A 7,647-nucleotide genomic window follows, 5' to 3' on the forward strand; every position below is an offset into this window, starting at 1 on the left:
AAAAAAAAAATTAAGGGAATTCCTTTGTAGTCTTTTAATCGTTTTAGTTTTTTTTTTTAAATTTTGTAAGATTACTATTTTCTTTTCCTAGGCTTTTGTTACCGGATGGATTTTAGGTTGATTGTACGAAATCAACCTAAAATAAATGTAATGTAACAAAATCTCCTACACAAAAAATAATAATATTAAATAAAAAATGTCCTTTTACAGTAGAGTCTCTTTATCCATATTATTTGTTTATCATGAATGTTGGATCTAATCACAATCACATTAATATATATACATATACAACAAGTAGTTTCTAATATATAGATCTAACAATTAAAAACGGAGAACTATCCATAATTTATTTTTCTTAGAAATCTCACTAGAACACATAACACAGTGAAGACACGAACAAAACCTATCTCTTTCTTTAAAATCTTATTTATTAGAGAGTTGCGGGTTTAATCCTGTATTGTATTAAAAAAAATTAAAATATATGATTAGCTAGTTTCCCCCTTTCAAAACTTACAAACCCCTTCTTTATTTTTAATTTCGACTTTTTTTTCTTCTTATTCTTATTTTATATATTGATGTATTAAAATCCAAACATTTAAAACATCCGCATTATTGAATAATAGAAAATATATCATGTGCGCTTAAGAAATAATTAATAAGAATGTGACTTTATGTCTTCTTACCAATTATATTAAATAATTTTCTCACGAGCATTAGAAACTTTTAACACTGCAGTTTTTATTTATTTAAAAACAAACAAAAAATTTGATATCTTTTTTCTTTCTTTTACTTGTAAAAAAACAAAACCCCTCTATTCTTGTAAGTTTTGGTAATGTTGTCCAATTGGTATATTTTGGAGTAGAAGAAATGGTGGAAAGTTTATCGCAACTTTTTCTATAAAAAACAAAATGTATCCTAAGTACACGTGATTTAGGATGAAAATGTCAATATATCGAGGAAAATCGAGGATTTAAATTTATAGAAATATAAATAAATAATGTCGATGTCGACGACAATTAAAAACTAAAAACGGTGAATATATACATATAAAAACTGTAAATTTCAAAAGAAATTATAGAGAACGAAAAATGACTAAACAATACTTAAGTTGACCTAACTTATCAATGCAGATAATATATATACACATATATATACATACATATTACTATTGATTATAGTATACTATATATTATGAGCATAAATCTAATATATTATGACAGTAATACGAAAATTTATAACACAAATTAAAATACAAATAAATAGAAAATAACTTTGATATAGTAAGATTATCATGTTAAAAATACATCTTAAATTAGTTAGTAAACCAAAAAAGATTTCCTCGTTATTAGTTATAGTCTTGGGTCAAAAGGTTAATTACAAAACTAAAATATTAATTTGGAATGATAAACTTAATTATAGTGTTTGAAGCAATTTTTTAAATAAACAATAGAGTATATTTTTCGAATTATCTCTTTAAAAGTTATACTAGAATTGAAAAAATGGTAAAACTATTAATCAACCAAGTGTTTTCAAAAGATTAATATTTTCTGAAAAAGTTAATTGAAACTGAACGATACTGTTGTCATTTCCAAAAATAAAAGTTAATTTAAAAATAAACAACAATGTATATTTTCATAATTATGCAATCTAAATTTATAGCATGGTAGAAAAATATAAAACTATTCATTAATTATAAACTTTTGAAAGATTTTGATTCTTTGAAAAAGTTAAAAGGAATAAAGTAAAAAGGTTGTATTAAAAAATATACATGATCACAAATAATTAGAAAAAAAATTATATTTTTAAGAGTGGAAGAGTAGTTTTTTTTTTTTTAAGGGAAATTTCATTCAAATCAAGATAGAAATAAAGTATTATAAGAGAATATGAATAACTCTGTAATACAAAGTATAACTCCCAATATAGACTAATTCTACCAATATAATCTGAAAACATGAGAAACAAGCATACTAAAAATGAGTTCATATAATGCTCTTTTTGGTAAGCTCTCAGTAATTAAAAGAAGCATTCTATTGACTAAGAGCCACAACACTATAGTGCAAAGGCTACCATCCACACTACAGACACACACAATACTATAAGAAGCGAACTCTTGTGGGTGGGAGACACAACCACAATCAAAAGTTGGGAGACCGCCCCATTATTACAAAGCAGAAACTAAAAAGGAGCAAAAATAATAAGAACAGAATGGAAACAACGCCACCTTTATTTTACACAGCATATGCGCTAAATGGAAAGAAAGCCCTAACATGAAGAAAAAAAAAATTAGGGGTGGCAATTCGTGTTAGTAGGTTGTGTTCATGTCGACGTGTTTACTAGTTATGTTAAAAAACATGAACCCAAACAGGATCTATTTATTAAATGTGTTAAAAATGTCAATTTAAACACGACATATTTATTAATTGTCTTAATCGTGTCAACCCATATAACCCGTTTAAATTATTAAATTGAATAAATAACTAATACACTAATGACTTAAACACGACATATTTATTAATTATCTTAATCGTGTCAACCCGTATAACCCGTTTAAATTATTAAATTGAATAAATAACTAATACACTAATGACTTAATTAATACAATCATGACACATTTAATATGTTTTTTTTTTCTTTTAAGAAAAATAAGTAAATTTTACATATAAATATTGAAATTCATATTATTTGTATCTAATATATCTTACAAACTTTTATGTTGTATTATATATCATTATATTACACATGACACATATAGTTTATCGTATCATTTCGTGTCACTTCGTGTTAAGAGATCAACCCTGACCCAACTCATTTATTAATCGTATTAATCGTGTCAACCTGATTATGACTCAAACTCATTTATAGCAAACCAAAACCCTTTAACTCTATGTGGGTTTCGAGTCGTGTGTCATGTCATGACCCAAATTGTCATCCCTAAAAAAATCATTAAGTCCAATCCACCCTCAAAAACAGAGAGAATAAGGAAGGCAATACAGTAAAAAAGCTGGGGACACCATTGAAGGAAACCCAAGGGTATAGATCCACAAGACCATAAACACTCTCTACACAGGCTGTCAGAACCTCGACAACCTGTCACGACCCCAAGGATAGAGCTGTGATTATTAGGGTTTAATTTAAAATTTAACTTAATTAAACTGGAATGTTTAACAAAAATCACAAAAAATAAATATATAAATATCAATATAGTTTGCTCTGGAGACTTCTTTTACAAATAATATTTAAAACAGTCCATAAAGTCTAAAAAAAATAGTACAACTCTGGGACAATGTCGACCAATACAGTTTATATACAGAAATACAGTACATCTCAGAATTAAAACTATAAATCCGAAACAAACGTACCGCTTTGAATCTCGTACCTTAAATCCATTGGCATCTACTTGTCACGCTATAAATCTAAACCGCTAACTCTGGATGAGAGGTTTAAAACATTGAAAACATAATAAAAGTGAGCGGAAGGCCCAGTAGGATATAATTTTATAAAATATTATGAATAAAGTACTCACGGTCTGAAGACATACACCCAGAACCGATCCTCCTTTTTAGAAAAGAAACTACTCACATAGTAGTAGAAAATATCTGTAGAATTAAAATGTGCAGAGCATAACACCACTGAGCAAGAAGTGGTGAAATGTCTGCCTAATGAAAATGTACAGAGCCATAATACCACTGAGTAAGAAGTGGTTTCATACGGGTTTCGGGACCTGCCCCCAAGGATACAATATCCATATCCCGATCTCTGAGGCCACCATGTGTGGTATCATTTCTTAAGATATTTCATTTTAAGACATGATACTCTTTAAAATCTCATTTCCAAAATCATTAGAAAACTTAATAGCATTATTCATGCTATTTCCTTTTAAATTATTTTCTTTAAACGTGTTTTGTGCAGAAACACTTTCATGGGCTAAAATCTTTTAAAATGAGGCTAATAAGAATATGGACAAGAATATCCTAGCTCTCGGATATCAAACCTGGGCTAGCCTTTCGTTCTCCTAGCCTCCGCTTTCCTTAAAGCTTTAATAGTTGATCTTCTCCACTAGCTTTATCACAAAAGCAATATCTTAGGAAGTATTTCTCATTCCTAAAACGAATTAAGCTCAATCATGTTTAATTGTTTCCTATTAGTGTGCCTTGACTCAAACTCAAGTTTCACAAACGATTTTATAATCCAGTTTGGGGGTTCTTTAAGGATTAAAATCCAATTCATGAATTTGGTTTCCTATTTAATTTCAGTTTAAAAATAAGTTTTTAAAGAAATTTTGGCAGCATGCCGGCATAAATAGAAAAAATGTCAAACCTGCAATTCAAGTTCAATTTCAAAATAAATTCTCCAAAATCCATCAAAATCAGTTTCCAATCAATTCAACAAGTCCAATAACTGAAAACCTCTAAATTTTATTCAATTCTAACAACAATTGTTCAAATCTAAACCCTAACTCAAAATTATTGAAATCTAACTAAAATTAAACTTTCTCAAGTTTAAAATTCAAATTAAGAGTAGGAATTAGTTGATGGAGCCTTGTTTCCCTCGGTTTCTCCCGTTTTCATTTTTTTTCTGTGGGTGTCTCGGCCAAACTGTCGAAAGAAAGAGAAACCCAGAGAGAGCAAGGGAGAGAGAGAGAACCGGCGGGAGAGATAGAGAGCCCGGAGGAAGTGGCCGGTGGTGGAAGAAAAGAGGAGAGAGAGAGTGGCTGGCGGTGGGAGAACCAGAGGAAAGAAAATGAGAGAGAGAGAGAGAGAGAGAGAGAGAGAGAGGGAAAAATGTATTAAAATTTAAGTGTATTTTCAAAAAAATTTAGGGTAAAATCATAAATATTAAAAATAATTTAAAGTCTCTTGATTAATTGTGAAAATTAAATTATGCACACTAATAACTCAATTAACATAATTAAACATGTTATATTTTGAAGGGCTTTACACAACCCAACTACTCCTAGCTCTTCACTAAAGAACCTGCTCTGCGACCACGAGGTTGAAACTACCATCAGATTCTTCACTGTAGAGCTCGAAACTCCATCTCTAGGGCCAGAAATCTGTTGACCACCCAAACGACGTCGCTAAAATTCGACCCCAAGAGGGAAGAAAATCTCCCTCCCAAGAGAAAGAGAGAGATATAGAGATACACCGTAATTATATCTCTAGTACTAATATAATTAGCATATACATGTGTATATACACGTAGTCTATGTATATATGAGTGTATGTTCAAGCCTTTAGCTGTAACATTATATTATACATTAAAATAAAGGGAATAATTTTTTTGATTATCTTGACAAAGATAAATAAAAGAGGAAATAAATTATTTTGCAAGTTTATTTTAGACTCTTACACAAAATAAAAGAATAAGAACAATCGAAGGTAAATAGTTATGTTATATTCATATGCTTCTTGTAACATATTTTCTTTCTTTTATCTTAAAGATTAGAAAATAGTTAACCGCATGAGTTTTTCACTTATTCTCTTCCTAAACTTTCTCTGTATCAGAAAATGTAATTATATCCTCAAATCTCGTAACTAATTTTTTCCTTACAGTTTTTCGCGTCACAACTTTTTTCCTCACAGTTTTTCGCGTCTCAAACATTTAGTTTATGGAATGAAAAATAATAACCACTGGTGTTTAAAGGTTCACGTGAGATGGACATTATGCATTTAATATTCTCAGTTAAAAGCAAAAGTAAGTGTCATTGTAACACATAAAATAACAAAGACACGTGCAAAAGTCCATCCTATTACTTAATTGTAAGGATAATAATTATTTAGTAATCTATTGTCCAACAGCCTTCCTACCTTCTTATTATTTTCTATTCTTTGATCCGTTTCTTCTTCTTCTCTTCCTTCCCATGCCAAAATACTATATAAACTGGCTTTCTTTCGAGTTGTTGGGGAGAGAAACTTCCCAAAAACACAAAAGAAAAAAAGAAAAAATCAATGGCTTCCATTAATCTTTCCTCTCCTTCCACAGCTGTTCTTTCAAGCCTCCAGTGAGTTTTCTCTTTTGAATATTTGTTTGATTTTTCCTCGTTTTGATTCCTTTTGAGTTTTGTTAGCACTATATCTTTTCCTTCAGTGGAATTTGTGCTCCAAAGTTTTTTGTTGTTGTTTTATCTTCTTCTTGTTTGTTCACGCATGTATCACATTATCTTCGTTAGACAAGCTAGAAAGAGAAGTTATTATGGGCCGAGCTTGTCAAAAGTTGTTTTTAACTTCTTAAATTCAAAAGCTACTTCTTCTTCTGAAAGTGGTTAGATAATACGTCAGAAGTATTTTAACTTTCAGAAAAACTAAACAAAGTCATTTTAAGAAAAACTAAACAAAATCACAAAATGACGATTCTTAAAAAGTACTTTTTAGGAAGAAAGAGGAAAATAGGCCAAGATTTGAGATAAATTAAAATTAATAGGTCAATAATTTACATAAGTTAATAAATAGGCTAAATTATTATTTTCGTCCATAACTTGTCTGATTATGAATCATAACTTGACAAGTTATTGTCCATAATTCACGGTTTTGTCCATAACTTGTCTGGCTATGAACCATAACTTGACAAGTTTGTCCATAACTTATCTGGTTATAAACCATAACTTAACAAGTTAGAGCCTATTAATTTATATAACTAAAAATTAGCCTATATACTTTTTTAAGCTTTTCATATTGGTCTATTTTCTACTATTTCCCTACTTTTTAATAGACTTTAAAACTCATACTACATTATGAATTTTATTCTCACACTTTTATTGCTTAGTAAAAAGTACAAAAATAAGGGGCCTCCTAAAATTTGAGGCCTTAAGCACCGCCTTAACCTACATTAATGCTATGTTTGGTAGGAAGGAAAGAAAATATGATAGAAAGGAAATATGAAAGTGATGAAAAATAGCAATGATGAAAAGGAAATTGATTTTCTTTTATGTTGTTTGGTATGAGAAGATGGAAATAAAATGAGTTCACCTTTACTTGTTTGGTATTGGAAGTTAAATTAGGAGAAAAAAAAATATTACTCGTAAATTACTTTTATACCCTTAAATTTTTGCTTGAATGTTGATGGAGAAAAAGGTAGTTTAGTAACTTTGCTCACTTTAATGAGTTGTCTCGATTTTTCATCCTATTTTTTGCCCACTTATGGAAAGAAAAAGATGGTGGGGCCCACATATATTATTTTTCCCTCCATTTTCTCTTCCTTTCTCTTTTCTCTCCTACCAAACAACCTATATTTTTATTTTTCCTCTCAAAATCCCTCCACCTTCTTATTTCCTTCTACTTTTCTTTCCTACCAAACATACTCTAAGATTTAGCGGGTACCGTACTGCATCAACTAGTAGTGATGATGAAGAATACGAAGTTGACTGTAAACAAAACAAATCTTCAAAATAAATTAGATTGATTAAGATTGATTTTTTTGTTGATTTTTCTTATTTTGTGTCTGATTTTATACATTTAATTAGTTTCTAATTTCGGCTTTGTAATTAGCCTATAAATTGGCTACACTGTTATATTGATTATTGAAAAGATTTCTCAGAGTGTTTATCGCGCTCATACTCTTCTTCCTCTTCTCTATCTCAATTCCTTTCTAAATCTATAATTTATCTTATATTTCTTTCTTTTTCTCTAAATTTTTCCTCTTTCTCTTTCC

This window comes from Morus notabilis, unplaced genomic scaffold (assembly GCF_000414095.1).
Source record: "Morus notabilis unplaced genomic scaffold, ASM41409v2 Scaffold338, whole genome shotgun sequence".
Taxonomy (NCBI): domain Eukaryota; kingdom Viridiplantae; phylum Streptophyta; class Magnoliopsida; order Rosales; family Moraceae; genus Morus; species Morus notabilis.